This window comes from Equus przewalskii, chromosome 8 (genome assembly GCF_037783145.1).
Source record: "Equus przewalskii isolate Varuska chromosome 8, EquPr2, whole genome shotgun sequence".
NCBI classification, from domain to species: Eukaryota; Metazoa; Chordata; class Mammalia; order Perissodactyla; family Equidae; genus Equus; species Equus przewalskii.
The window spans coordinates 13,497,447-13,513,732 of NC_091838.1; the positions used below are offsets into that span (position 1 = coordinate 13,497,447).

The 16,286-nt window shown below is 40.2% G+C and overlaps 1 protein-coding gene across 2 annotated transcripts in view; it reads right to left on the reverse strand.

Moving 5' to 3' along the window:
- KCNB2 (potassium voltage-gated channel subfamily B member 2) overlaps positions 1–16,286 on the reverse strand; it is a 366,511-nt gene that overhangs the window by 3,208 nt on the left and 347,017 nt on the right. The window lies entirely within an intron of this gene.

Sequence of the window (16,286 nt, forward strand, 5' to 3'; positions counted from 1 at the left end):
CTAGAGTATACAACTATGTACTGGGGGGCTTCAGGGAGAAGAAGAAGAAAAAACAACCAGAAAAAGAAGATTGGCAACAGATGTTAGCTCAGGTGCCAATCATTAAGAAAAAAAAGAGGAAGAGCTGAATAAGAAGTAAGAAGAGGATCGAGTGACTGGATTTTAGATTCAGACATTCTGAGCTCTCAGCCTGGCTTTATTGCTTACTGTGTGACCTTGGGAGAGTTATTTACCCTCTGTGTCTCAGTTTACAAATCTACTGAATGAAGACAACAACCATAGTTATTTCATGGCTGTTGTGAAGATTACGTGGCACACAGACATCACTAAATAAGTGAGAGATGAAATGAACAGGACTTCAGTGTGTGGGAAATCTGTAAAACCATGCAAGATACAGACAGCCGGAGGAGGGATTTCCTCACTGTAACCCAGTGTTTTAGATTGATAAGGCAAAGCATAAAGATTAAGCCTTGAAGGGGCCGGCCTCATGGCTGAGTGGTTTAAGTCCTGCATGCTCTGCTTTGGCTGCCCGGGTTTGAGGGTTTGGATCCTGGGTGCAGACCTACTCCACTCATCAGCCATGCTGTGGTGGCATCCTGCATACAAAGTGGAGGAAGATGGGCACAGATGTTAGCTCAGGGCTAATCTTCCTCAAGCAAAAAAACAAAAGTATGATTGGCAATGGACATTAGCTCAGGGTGAATCTTCCTCTCCAAAAAAAAAAAAAAAAGATTAAGGCTTGAAGGCAGTGGAAAGAAGCACTTCTTTGCTTAGTAAAAATTGTGCATCTGAAACACACAAGCAGGAGACCCCTCTTACCTAGGTTGGGTCTGGCTTGGTTTCACCTGACTTTTGCCAGTGACCTTGGGAGGTGTCACTGGTCTCAGTTATTATTTGTAGCTCTGAGAAAAATATCCTGACACTGACTGTTTAATTTAGAGATTCAGCATCTAGTAAACATTTCAAAAGACAACGATTAAACATCTTGAGTAAACACCAGATTGTGAAGAAACTAGTTTATCTCTAACTGATATCAGGACTACTGAACTCCTCTCCTCTTGCTCTTCTTTCTCTCTTTTCTCTTTATCCTTCCAAATTCCTCTACTTCTAGGTTATTCTCCCTACCCTTCCTCTTCTCTCCTCTTGGTGCCTCCTTTATACCTTTCATTGTTTTTTCTTCCTGTTCTTCCAGTTGCCATCTTTCCTCTTAAATCACTATAAAGTTAAACCATAGTAGGATGTATTTCAGAATGTGTTGCAGATATTCAATAAAGATTTATGATTCCTTAACTTGAAGAACGGTATTTAATTATTAGTGTTTAATATTTTTTCTTGAACAAAACTAAGTACTTTTTACTCGAGTGTACTTCAGAATTTCTTTTAAAAATGTGGACCAATGAATCACAGTAGAGTAAAGGTTCTCTTCGTCTACTCTAAGAGATAGTGAAGGCTAAAGTTAGAAAGCCCCTCAAGAAGGTTTAGATAAACCCATGGATAATGGATTCTGAGGGTTTATTAAGGGCAAGTTGGGAATGCTCACCCCAAATCTTTACCCTCAGAGGCCAATGGCAGGGTGACACTTACAACATCCTGTCACTGAAATATTCCTTAGGAAGCATTGGTCAGAGCCCAAACATTATTATGCTCTTACCATAAAGAACTAGATCCCTCTGTATTTTCTAGGAGGTCACACAGTTCCTAATTACCATTGGGCATTTTAAGTACTGGGCTTGCTGCCATCATTCTTGCACTCATAGTCCATATTCTAGGTTTTCCAAATCTTCTGATCTGTTCACCTTCCCATTTTGGATGCATTTTATTGATGTTTATCACTTCAAAGAGCAAGGAGAAAAGCAGAAATACAAATCAAACCATTCGATTATCTTCCAATCTTTTGGACAAAGAACAAAGCAGAAGGTCCAACGAGGTGGACGTTCAGTTTTACTTGACTCTATAACCAGAGGTGGATTGTAGGTCATTGTACTTCAGTAGCTAATTTTGGGAAATAGACATTGCATAGCACTAATGCTGGTGATGCTCTAGTCAACGGCAACTCAACAAACACGGTTGCCTTTAACACCTGAAAACTTAGCGCATGCACAACATGATTTGGAGTCCATTCTTGAAGAAAAGGAATTACTAAAGAAAAAACCCAAATGCTCAAGCCATTAGCAACCCCACGTTCATGATGAAGAAACCATAAGGTATTGAAGCAGATTATTTTCTGTCTCATGTTCAAATTCAATCTGTCAAAACCCATTTGCTTTCATTGTAAAGGAATGGCCTATTTAAAGCATCTTGTGAAGCTTGGAGTTCTCCCACAAAGACACCATCTTGACAAATGACTCAATGTATATCAAGAATGATGTGTGACACAATAAGCCAAATGCAAGTTTATTGTCTTATTATAGAGTTTCTTGTTTAACACGATAAACATAACAAATGTGAAAGTTTAAGCTACAAGATACACTTCTAAACATGGATATTTACTTTGCTACAGCAAACCCTTATGGCATTTAGGTATTGCTTCGTTTATTATAACTAGGCACAAGTTAGTTTTTTAATCCTGTCACCTCCAACAACAGGCCTCCAGAGCTGGCTGTTTCTCTCAGCTCTAGTAAATAGACTCATGTTTGTACGTGGCGAGTGAAGCACGAATTCCAAACAATCATCTCCGTGATGTCAGTCAACCTCCCTGGAGATTTGCATTAGACCATCCCCGAGGTTCCTTAACCTCTAACATTTGCTGATTCTCTTTCTACTCGAAAACATTTTGCTAATTCCAGTCGTGTCTGCAAACCAAACCAAGGACAAGTCACAACTGATCCTGTCATTATGGTTGAATTGCCAAAATACGACTTTGCTGTTAAGAAGTAAAAAATTCAAATGGGAAGGCTTTGAAAAATATCTCATTGTGGTGTATGTTCCAAGTATTCTTTACTGGGGATAGACATTCTTTCTGGATAAAACTTTTCTTCCCTTTCAAATTTCCTGGACAATGATTTTATTCTTCACTTAGACACAGACATTCACAGGATCACACGGAGTTAAGAACAGGCCTCCAGGCACTTGCATTAATAGGTACCTAAAGTTGGTTGCCTTGATTTCCGTTTGTGAGAGAAAGTAAGGCAGTTGAAGACTTGCCTCAATTTACCAGCTTGTTCAAGGTCCTGTGAAGATAATGGGTGTTTTGTGGTGCAAAGGACACAGAACAAGGAATTAACACACATGGCTACCTCTGCTGGCTGTGTGGACAAGCCAGTTCCCCCTCCAAGCCTCGGTTCCCTCATCTGCAAAACGAGGTGCCCCACATTTGCTTTGCCTGTCTCAGAAGGTGTTAGGGATCTAACTAGCTCATGCGCATGAAGCATCCTATAAAATGTAAAGTGGGATAAGCGTAAGAAATGCTGGAAACGTGTCTGGAAAAAGCCTTTGGTCAGCATTGGGAGGAAATGAAGAAGACAAACTGTTCAGCCCTCATTCAAATACAATTGCAGACCTATTTCATGTTCATATTTTAAACACATTCTCTCATGGAAGCAGTGGTTTGCAGCCAAACCCAGACAACTGTAGCTTATTCGCCTCAGGACTGAACCTTCTGGTTTGCCAATAGTTGAGAGTGGGACTGCGGCTGGGTGAGGGGTGGGCGAAATGGATGAGCGTGGTCAAAGGATACAAACGTCCAGGTATAAAATAAATAAGTCCTGGGGATGTAATGTACAGCACGGCGACCTTAGTTAATAACACTGTATTGTGTATTTGAAAGTTGCTAAGAGAGTAGATCTCAAAAGTCCTGTCACAAGAAAAAAAACTGTAACTATGTCTGGTGATGGATGTTAACTAGACTTCTTGTGATCGTTTTGCAATATATACATGTATCAAATCATTATGTTGTACACCTACAACTAATACAATGTATACATCAATTATATCTCAATAAAAAGAAAGAGTTGGACTGAGGTTGCTTCGGATGATATTGACCTACCTTGAGTCTTAAAATATGCAGAAAGTGTTCTGGCTTGGGCCTCCTGTGTAATACTCTGCTTTATATCCACCAACATTCAACACTCCACCCAAACACATGGGAACTTCTGTGCCTCACACTGAGCCCAGTGCAGGTACTTTCTCTCTCCTCTTCCCTAACCTTGCCCTCCTTCCTTCACAGATATATACTGAGAGGTGAAAGTGAGTGCCTTATAAGCTTTTAGTCACTCCTGCTTTATCTTCTTAGTGGGATATAATATATTTTTAAAAAACCTGATCAGCAATCGAAAACAACATGGGAAATCATGGTGATAAGAATTTTCAGGAGAGAATCAACTCATTTAAGTTGACAGGAGGGAAAAGGCCTGTGACAAGCATTATTAGAAACGTGAATAATTTTCTACTTTCAGAAAAAGGACAGATCACATGGGCATTTCTTCTTCAAACATGTAAGCCTATGAGCCAAAGGCCAAACCATTTGTTGAAGGAAGAAGCGAGGAGTAGGTAAGAATAACATAATTTTCATCCATGCAACTTCAATTTCTAGACATTTCCCAGAAGACTACTGGAGGTGGAAAACCAGAAAGTAAATCCTTTGATTTGCACCAAAGGAAGAACCACGTATGGCTGTTTGCAGTTCTAGCATCTCATATTCCTTGAATGTGAGATGCTCTCCTCCAACGCTGGGGGCCCTTGGTTGACTACTGGCCCTTTCTTTGCCGAAATGTTCCCTTGACTTTTCCAGGACAAAAGAGATTCGGTGCCAAAGCACCGTCAGCTGATTTGCATATGCAAACATGAATCCCTTCTGTGCTAACACCACATGACGCGTGCAATGAATGAGCTTCACCAAAAGGTTCGTTGATTTTTAATTATTTTGGCCCTGTGAATAACAGGAACCACGGAATTCAGTCCCCAAAGCCCCCCTAATTTGTCGGTTGTTGAGTGAGGAGTTTGAAAAGTCATCCTCGCACAAGTTGATGTCGGCCGTAGGGCGGAATAATGCCTTCCATTTGGGGTGTGGTGGGCCTGAGAAGCAACCCAGTTCTACATACTATCAAATTCTTCTTTTAGTTTTTTATTCTCACATACACAACCCATTCTTTGAGAGGGGAGTTTTTGGTTTTCTTATAACTAAAGATACTGTTTTGATATTTTCTTGGTTTCTCCTGAAATAAGCTTTGTTTCACTATCCATGATAAATTTCTGTGTTTTAAAAGATTAGATTTTAGGAAGCAAGTCATTAGGTGGAAGGCTGGTGAAGGGAACTTTAATGTTATCCTAGTAACTCTGCAAAGAAAGGAGCAACGGCGAGATGGAGAAACCTTTAATCTTATACCCACTCCAACGATTAGACAACCTCTTTTTAGGTAATTTGTTCTTACAGACGTCTTCAGGAGCCAGAGAGTGAAAATGAAGACTGGCCAAACTCGGCAGAACACAAACATCCCTGCCTCTTTTAGCCCCTGAAGGGCAGGGACCATGGCTCTCCTCTTAGACTGTTTACCCTCCCTCCCAAGAAAGCACAACATAACTAGTTAGGCTCTTCTCTTTAGTGTGTGAATGACAGATTTGGGAGGAAGGACACCAGAAGAGAATGAGTACAGTGCATCCTTTCAACAGGATTTCATTTAACTTGATATCTAGACTATTAAAAAATCATAGAACACTCAAATTAGAAGAAATCTTTGAAATACTCCATTTCTCACTTTATAGATAAGAAAATGAAGAGCCAAGGAGACTAGTTAAGTGCCAGGTGGGGAGAGGGGTAGTAGTAATATGGGACTTAGAACTGAAAGGTCTGAGTGTGAATCCTGGTTCTGACATACTTTATTAGTTTTGTGACCTTGGGCAGCACAATTAGCTTTTCTGGGACTCAGTATTCCCATAAAGAAAACGTGGAAAATAAATACTTGTTTTGCTTACCTACGTAGCAACGTTTGGAGGACTGTGATGATTAATTTTATGTGCCAACTTGGCTAGGCTGTGGTGCCCAGGTGTTTGATCAAACATCAGTCTAGAAGTTGTTGTGAAGGTATGTTTTAGATGTGATTAACCTTTAAACCAGTAGACTTCGAGTAAGGCAGACGACCTCCGTAATTTGGGTGGGTCTCACCCAATAGTTGAAAGTCTTAAAAATGGAGCTAAGTTTTGCAAAGAAGAAGAAATTCTGCTTCAAGACTGTGACATCAACTCTTCCCTGAATTTCCAGCCCGCTCTCTTGCCCTCTGGATTTCAGACTTGCCAGTCCTCACAATTGCTTGGGCCAATTCCTTAATGTCTCTCTCTCAGTCAATCTCTCTCTTTCTCTCTCTCTCTCCACACACACACATACACACACACACACATTTATCTATCTATTTTATATATATGTATATATATATATTCTACTGGTTCTCCTTCTCTGGAGAACTCTAATACAAGAACAAATAAGATAGAATACATGATAGCACTTTGCAGCTGTAAAGGGCTAAAAAAATGTTAACTGTTATACTTATTTGAGAACTTCCCCAATCATACATCTATTCCTGTTGAGCCAGAAGAGGAATCCAGTTCCTCATTCTGTGTGTGACTCGATTGCCTAGATAGTGATTCTTTTAACATCCTACAAGGAGAGCATATTCATGTGCGTGGCATAATTAGGAGAGCCATAAGGAGAGATGGTTCTGGTAGTTGGTGCAATTGAATTAAGAAGAGCTCCCTAAGTTGGGCTTTTCTTAACAGGTGCCAATCTTTAAGATGCCACCTCTTCCACTTAGCTGAGCTGATGTGAACTCAGGGAAGGTGAGTAAAAGGAAAATAGAGATCAACATGTATTATTTTCTAAAACCACATATAAGTGGTTTGTTAATTACATACCATTTGGATTTATCCCTAATTCAGTGTGGGGAATTGCTCATTAATTCTGATTTTGACACCCTTATAAAGACTCTGTTTCACTTTCATGTATTTTTCAGCTGGTTTCACCTTTCTATTCCTTATTACACACCCTCGGTGGTCGAATTGGCTTGAATTTCCCCCTCTAGCCAGGCGGGAACCCTCACTGATTCCTGGGCATGTCGTTCTTCACCCCATCATGCACTACCTCCCTTACTGTCTTCCATCTGCCCAAATCCTGCCACTTCTCCAGGAAGCCCTCCCTGGGACTCCAGATTACAGTGGCTTTTCTCATCTGAATGCTTGTTCTGGGTTTACCAAATGCACAGAAGGTGTCATGAACACTTCTTGCAGTTGCTTGAACTCACATGGTCTTCCTTTGCAGCCTTGCCTGTTCTCAGAGCTGCCTCCTTGCAGCATTGCCAGATTTAGGAAATAAAAATACAGGATGCCCAGTGATGTTTGAATCAAACTTTTGCACAGGTCATACCTATACTAAGAAAGTATTTGTTGTTTAAATGAAATTCACTAGGCATTCTGTATTTGATCTGGCAACCTTACCTCCTTGGTATGTTGATCCAGGGGCCAATCCTTGCTCCAGGCTGACCCGATCAGATTCTCTTCCTCCTGGAAATCTGAAGTTTGAATGGAGAGACTTGGAGATTCGGAGTTGCTGGGAGGGAGTCACACTAAGGGCAGTGCTCCAGAGGGAGAAGCGACAAGCTCACATTGCGGGGAGTCTCAGTTTCTGCCTTGGAACGGTACCTTCCATACGTTATCACACCCGCTCCTGCCTTCTAGCTTAAGTTGGCCAGAGTTTTGATCAGGTTCTGTTGTACCCATAAAACCTTACAACTTTCTTAAATAATCACGTGACAGTTTCATAAGAGATAGTTTTATTTCTCAAATAGGATTTTAGAATTATGGAAGGCAATGACTACCTAGTCTCCAGACAATTTCTTACAGTGCCTAACACAGAGCAGGCACTTCACAAACCTACTTTGAACAAACGAATAACCAAAAAAGAAGGTAAAAGTCCACAGAACTGGAGAAAATGAGACTGGACCTTGAAGAAATCAAATATTTTCTAATCAGTCAAGAAGAGTAAGACAGGTTCTTAGCCATTTTCTGTTGCTTCCAGAAGACCCAAAGGCAGCCTAAAAGCTTTAACTAGCAATAGAGTTTTTTTAACAATAGAAATTCATATTACAAATAACCCGTTTTGTGATAAGAGACCAGCTTGACAAGTTCAGCAACATAATCTTTTCCTACGTTTAAGCTCTATACTTTTTGTTAATCCTTTTTTTAATCCTAATATGCTGAGCAGATTCTTTTTCTAACTTATTCTTCGAGAAGCCTGACTATTTTGGCCTTCACCTTCACAGAAGAATACATTTTCTTAAAGAAAAGTGCTGTATTCATTCTATGTCACATCTTTTGCTGAGTATGATTTGGAGTCTGCAGTTAATTCAACCAGTGAATGAAGTGATAGTTCCATGCATAGATCTGGGTAGATTCAGGTTTGTGCAATGGAATGTTAATCCACTGAGAAGAATTAATAATGTAGGTTATCCATTAAAAAATACCTACACACACATAGATACATACACAGACATCATTATTCCATGTAACCAAAAATAAAGCATCACAGAAAAGTAATAAAAACCTTCATAAAAGCGTACACTTAAGAATGTTGTGTATTCCATTCAATGTTTATTTGCAAGCATAATTTGTTAAAATATCGTTTATATAAATCAATATCTTAGATATGTGTAGATTGAGAATAAAATAAGAAAATGGAGAGAAGCTTCCTTCCCTTTTCTTCTTCTTATCAATTTTCTGGTTCTTTGAAAAGATAGTTTATGAAAACCTGAGGGAGAAAAAACAGATTTTGAACACTTAGAGTATTTTGGACACTAGAGTATTTACAGCTCCATCCGGATTCTATAACATTCTTCCTTTTCCTGTTGGAAAAATGTCTCCTTTGCTCTAAGAACAATTAGACTCATAATTCTTCTTTTTGAGAGGGAGACCTTAAAGGATGGGTGGATGTTTCCACACAGAAAAGGGGATAAAGGGCACTGCAGGCCCAGAGGACAGGCCGCAAAGGCTTCAAAGTCCTAAACATACGGTTTGCTCAGAGAGTTCCAAGTAATTTTGTACGACTGTGGGCATCCATAAGGAGGCATGACATGCAGGAGTTCATGGTGGTTTCAGGGCTGCTGCATATAAGGCTGTGCTCTGGTCACCTCCAGAGGGTACCGAGAAAGAGAGGAGAATGTGAATGATGCCTCCATCATTTGTGCGGTGCACAACTTTCACAACCTTGCGACAGCCCTGGGAACCGAATAGGATGATGTGACAGGATGCAGGAGGAGGCTGAGATGAGTGAGGGTGGGGCACTTCTGGGTGGTTAGGCAGTGGACAAATTCTAAAGGGTGCTCAATGCATTGATGACAAGTTTGGTGGGTTTCCTTCTGAAGACCAGCTTTCCTCAAAGTGTGGTCCCCAGACCAGCAGCATCAGCATTCCGTGGTGACTTGTTAAGAATGCAAATTCTTAGGCCCCATTCCACACCTACTGAAGGAGACACTGGGGAGAGGCCCAGCAACCTGTGTTTTAACCAGTCCTTAGGTGACTCTGACACCTGCTAAAGCTTGAGGATGCGCCCGTAGGGAGGAAAAGCCACAGATGGATTTTAAGCAAGGGAACGGCATGCTCAGATTTGCGTTTCAAGAAGATCATTAACTACAAGGTGTGGGACTGCTTGGGGTAGAAGCGCAACTGAGGGCAAGAAGAGAAGTTCCTACTGCAATGGCAGTAGAAAAGGGGAAGAAGGGAATAGGTTATAGAAGTATTTATGAGATGGAATCTCAACCTTACTTGTGCTGGACACGCAGAGTCCAGGACTCTTGCATGTTTATGACTAAGCTTACCAGGACGATTCAGTTGCCCCGACAATTCTCTATTATCATCTTCTACAAGTAGAGAACTCAGAGTAATCCTTGACTTAAATCATCATTCATCTTTGGAAATATTATTTCCTCATATTAAAAAAAGTCTAATAAGAACATCAGGTTTCAAAATAGAGAAATTTCTCTCCTAGAGTTAAACAATGGTTTATCGGTACATGAAAACATTAAGAGACACACATTATTATCTGCCAGAACTATTTTCTTTTATAACGTTTTACCTTCAGTGTACATTCTGAAATCACACAGGGCGAAGACTAGTTTAAGAATCCATTTACACTAGCTGTTCCCTGAAAGGGTGCTCGTTTTGTGAATTATTTCTCACCCACTCCAACTTCCAATTTCTGCAAGGAATTCTAAATTTCCAGAATTAAAGTGCCATTAAAAACTGGCTTTGCTTCTTGGACACCTAGTCAGCCTCATCAGCTCATCTATCACCATTAACAGAGAACCGCAAGGATTTATTTTCACCATTATCCCCGTATCTAAAGACTGTGTCCCAACAGCGTCAAAGGAAGAAAAAAACAAAAGCTGTAATGGAATCATTATTTTTCCTTTTAATGAATCTCGGCAGTAAACCTCTTCTGAAAAGCACTTTTTGCGGTCAACATCATCAAGACTACATTATAGAATGCCAGAAAACAGAAGACATGTGAGGGTCACGCTGCAATGAAGCAGCTCTGCCAAGGGAAAAGTTAGATGGGAGCCAAATCCAGCTGTGACTGCAGAAAACTTACATGGGTCACTTTGCATCTGCTCTTCGGGGCAGCTGCTGCGCTGTCCCAGGGCCCGTGAGCAGCAGCAGCTCCCCGATGCTTCTGTTGCATGAATGACAGGTGTTCTTCATGGCATGAAACCAAGCATCACAAACAAGGGCCTTTAATGGAGTCCTGTTTGGCTTGTTTTGACAGTAACAATTGGAGACCCATGACTTGAATGAGCTCAAGCGCTTCTGTACTTATAGGGGACTGAGGAGCTGTTTACTGGTCAGAGAGGTCCTGCTTTTTACAGCTCTTGGATATGTATGGACGTCTACCACCACAAAGACACATTCTGTTATTGGTATAGAGTTGCTCCTGGGTTCTACCATGAAAGCTACTTAAGGTCTTGTCAATCAAAATCTGGTCCTTGAACCAGCAGCCCCGCCTGGGAGTTTACTGGAGATGCAGAATGTCAGGCCCCACCTCAGGACCACTGAATCAGAATCTGTGTTTCACAAGATTCCCAAGTGATTCACATGCACATTTAAGTTTGAGAAGCTCTGACCTCAGATACAAATGCATGTCATTAAAAAAAAAATCAGCTTGGGAAGTTCTTGTGTAGATTTTTAACCAGTGGATCTCAGTTATGGAAACAGGGGTGGGTTGTTAGGCCTTGTGGGGCTTTTCAACACAGTTCAAAGTCTCCGGGGTGGGTAGGTGTAGCGAGAAAAAAGTCTTGCAGATGATGCTGAAGTGGTCTCTAATCCCACTCACACCTCCTCTCCCAGCCTGTGGTTGACAGACATTGCTCTAAACACTTTCACATAATACAATTTAACTTGTTGGTAGAAAGAATGCTGGATTAGGAATCAGATGAGCTGACCTTTTTCCTGGGTCTGCGTTACCAAATGAACTGCATGACCAAGTCAAGACATGGAGCCTCAGTTTCTTCATGCATAGACTGGGGCCAATGATGACAATTTCATTTACATTACTAGGTTGTAGCCATGATGAAATTATATAATGCATGTGAAAGTGTTTTGGAAATTATACAATTCTATGTCAATGCCAACATTTTTATGATAACCAAGTACATTGTTTTCATATGGACTACAGAGTTTGGGACAGAATTGTTAACTAGTGTATAATGTTAGAGGTAGAAGAACTTTATTTTGACAACTTCCTGTTTCAAGTTACTGCATTCGTTTCTATGAAATTGCCATTGAGCTCATTTCTGTGGATGTTGCTGGCTGATTTCAGTAAGTTTGGTAGAGATAAATGTCTAGTCCTTTTGGAAAGTCAGCATATCGGGTTGAATAGTGCCCCCCAAATTCATGTCTACCCAGAATCTCAGAATGTGGCCTTATTTGGAAATAGTGTCTCTGCAGATGTAATTAGTTAAGATGAAGTCATATTCAATTAGGGTGAGCCCTAAATCCAGTGACTGGTGTCCTTATAAGAAGGCCATGAGAGACACAGAAACACACAGAGAGGGAAGATGGCCATGTGACAACCGAGGTAGAGATTAGGGTGGTGAAGCTATAAACCAAGGAATTCCAAGAATTGACAGTGACCACCAGAAGCTAGGAAGATGTAATGAAGGATTCTTCCTTAGAGACTTCAGAGGTGGCATGGCCCAGCTGACACCTTGATATCAGACTTCTGGCCTCCAGAATTGGGAGAGAATGTGTTGGCGTTGTTTCAAGCCACCCAGTTTGTGGTGTTTTGTTACAGAAACCCTGGGAAACTAATACAATCAGCTTGTATTATTCAATGAAAGGGTCCAGTCTTTAATGAGCGGTAGAGCTAAGAATGCTCAAAGAGCCATTATGTACATTCCCTTCAAAAGTAAATTTAATGTTATTTGCAAAGGAGAGGAAAGTCATAGAGATCTGGAACCCTAGTCAGCAGGAAAAACAGTTTAATTGGGAGAAACTAAGTTGTATTTAGTGTTGGAAGTAAATAGCTACGATTTGTTAAGTAGGTAATTAACACCTGCCTCCTAAACAGCAGCCCAGTACAAGTTAGAACATGTGGATCCAGGAGCTGTAAAAGTCACTTACAGCAGCGGGATAGGAGAAAGACAAATAAAGGAATACTACAAAATAACAGATTAAAATAGTGAAGTCAGCAACAAGAAATTTCTCTGATGTTGGGAAATGAAAAAAAAACCCAATTTGAAAACACTTGTAGTGGTGGTTTATAAAAGTTTTGGAGCATTCTCATGCTGTTGTCTAGCTAAGATGATTTTTACATAAAAAGCATTAGTAAGTGTCTTGTGCATCCCTCTCTGTGAGTGAGCAGATCCTACCAAAACAGCTACTCCTTAGAACCGTAGTTTTCAAACTGTGAGTAGCAACTTCTTTTGGGTCATAAATCAATTCCAAGTGTCATAATCAGCATTAAAAAAAAAAGGCGAAATAGAATAGGTGAGAACAAAACAGAAAATATCAGGAAGGGTAAGTAATGTGTTCTGTGTGATATACAACTATTTTGAATTAGGCCCAGTTTAAATTTTTTTCTTTTTTAAATGTCTGTTGCCGATCTTTTTTTTTCCTTCTCTCCAAAGCCCCCCAGTACACAGTTGTATATTCTAGTTGTGAGTCCTTCTAGTTCTGCTATGTGGGATGCCACCTCAGCATGGCTTGATGAACAGTGCTAAGTGCATGCCCAGGATCCAAACCAGCGAAACCCTGGGCCACTAAAGCAGAGTGTGGGAGCTTAACCAGTCGGCCAAAGGGCCGGCCGTAGGCCCATCTGCTAAAAATAATCTTTCTTCATCTCCATAGTGAGAATCACCTCCTTCTTTGCTTTTCAAAATGGTTTTCTGGAACCTTCGGGTTCTTCGGACATACCTTAGGTGGCACTGCTGAAAGAAGACGACTTAGTGGACAGGGCTATGGGAACCCCATCCCTGCTACAGATCAGGTGGAGCTGTCCTCCTGTGCAGTGCTGAAGATGCATAAATAGGTGAAGAGGTGAACATTTTTCATAGAAGCACCTTAATTCTATGGCAGAACATATGCACACACACAAACACATGCATTTACATCCACAAACAGCTGTATCTCCAATTTGGAGATGATAATACTGATAAATATTGCTGGCTGTGTTGGAGGATATGGTAGAAAAGATATATGTGTGATCAAAAGCTCTTTCCACACTATTTACTCACAAATAAATTGCAATTTCATTTGTGGCCACAGCTGTTGTTTGCAGAGCTGGTTACTGAGCACAGCTTTGTCTTGAGACTTCTAGGCCTTCCAAGTGCCAGGCCAGTTTTGATTATGCCAAGAAACTAAAATTTGACCTCTCAAAACAGGCAGAGAGCATGACTGAACACATTATATTAAGATAGCACATAAAACTGTAATCCAGTGAGCCCTGGCTATTGCCAGCCAGCTGAACCACATTAAATGGCCTCTAGGAGGCTGAAATTTGGGGCACCAGGAAAGACCGCATCATCAGTTTTCTCATAGTATCAGACTACTACTTTATGGTTTTGGATCATTTAGATAAACCTAATAAAATATACAAAATCCGTCTTGCCACATTGTTTGCAGATTGGTTTAGAACTCCTTAAAAAGCATTTTCTAGGATTTTGACCAGGTCTGAGTACTCAACCCAAAGAATGCCCATTGATTATGTGTGTTATTCTCATCAAATTCTTATTTATGCAAATATAAATCCAACCAATGCCATCTGTGGCCCTTAGAGCTTCTGAATCTTATTTTCTAAGACATTAAGCTGAGGAAAACAAATTCTAAGCTTTCTATAGACATAAAAGGGTTAATATAATAAAAAAAATTCATGGTGTCATTCCCACAGCCTCATTCTCTCATGGCATAAATAGTAGCTGTTTGCTTCTGAAAGTCTAAGCAGACAGGAGAACAAAGCACAGGCAGATGATGACTTAGCCTTGTTGCAAACGACACAACTTTTATGTGCTGGATCTTTTTGTTTTAAAGTTCTCATCCTAATGATATGGTTGGGAGAGGGTCAGGTACCACATATTTGGCAGGTAAACAAAGAACACCAAAATTCACACTAGAAATAGGCTGAAAAGAACTAATTTGCTCTCTGCAAAACCATGACGTTGGTTGAAAATGAGAACATAATTGCCCAATTGCATATTGGCATTCCAGGCCAGCCTAGGAGACATTGTGGGGCAAGTTTTATTTATCCTTGGTACTCTTCAGCTTTCCCTTCTCCCCTCTGCACGTTTCACGCTCCTGCCTTCCCCTCCCTTGCCTTGTAGGGCCAAGTTCTCAGCCTCTTGGGGGCTTCTCAGGGCTCTCCAACATAGCACAGGCTGCTGTTGCCCCTTCCTTCCCCTATCCCTTCTGTTTTCCATGGAAATACCTGTCAGTAGCCTTTACCTCTGGCTCGTTTTCTATCAACCTGATACCACTATGAGAGGTGGATTATATCTTGACCCAATGGAATATATCCTCATCAATAGAATCTCAGGCAATGCAGATATTTTTGATCTGTGGAGGCTTTTAAATCGTACCACAAAACATTCACCTATTATGCCTAACTAAAAGGCTGCTATTACTGGAGAAATATGTTTTGGTACAAGGAACCATCATTCTTGAGAAAATTTACCACTTAAGCAAACGGTATATAATAATTTTTTTTCTTTCCTAATCTCAACCCCATTGGCAGAATAAAAATTCTGCTTGAACTGAAACTTAAATACTTGGTTTTATTCATGTGGCATAGAATTGCCAATTAAGGGCATTTCAAATAGAGTTGATTTATTGACCACGTCTTAGGCTTTTAACTTTGGAATTTATTCATTATATTCAGTAAAATGACCATATGCTCATTTAAGGGCAGTATAAATAAATCCCCTTTCTTTTGTATTGTCTGTTTCTTGGCTTTCTTTTTTATCTGAACAGTATAATAAGGGGGATATCTCACATATTAATGACTGCTTTTGGCCAACTGATTATAGCGTTTACTCTCTTTCATTCCACTCAAAGTATATTTGGGGCTAAATTCAACTTTTTGATTCTTGGTTTCTCTTAGCCATAGATGGGTCCATTTCATTTTGATTTATTCACTCTCCAAACAGTTAAATCATTTCTCAACTTTAGTACTCATCGAAAAGTCTCACAAGGAAATGTTTTCCTTCTTAACTGAAATGATTTACTGTTCTTCATATATAGAAACTCCCTTTATAATTGGCAATCTTTTGTATTAAACCAACCTTCTACAAAAGCACATGGGAGTGAAAGTGATTTCAACCTAACCCCTAATGTAAACAAATTAATATAATTTCTTTGCACCAGGACTCAGTAGGTTCACAAGATCTCATGGATTCTTCCCATGGAGCTCCTGATTTAGAAATAGTTTCCTGAGACCAGCTTCACATTTTCATCCTCCTAGGTGATATTTCCACCTACGCATCCATTGGTCCCTCTAGCTTTACAGATTTACAGTTGAAAAAGAAAATGCATGATGTCACCCTCTGCTCCACTTTCCTGCAGCAAGTCCCTCTTGATTTTTTTATTTCGATTATTATTGCCTTTATTTCATTTTTCTAGCCTGGAAATTAAAGTCTGTCCCTCCGCTGTTCTAATATCTATGTTTATCTATAACTCTTCCCCCTTAAGCTCCACATCCAAGTCTCTAAATTCTATTCATTCATCCTCTTTTCCAATCTATCTCTTCTTTCCCTTTTCTCTGTTAATTCAGCCCCTTAACTTTTCATTCCTAAACAATTACATTAACCTTCTAATTGTTT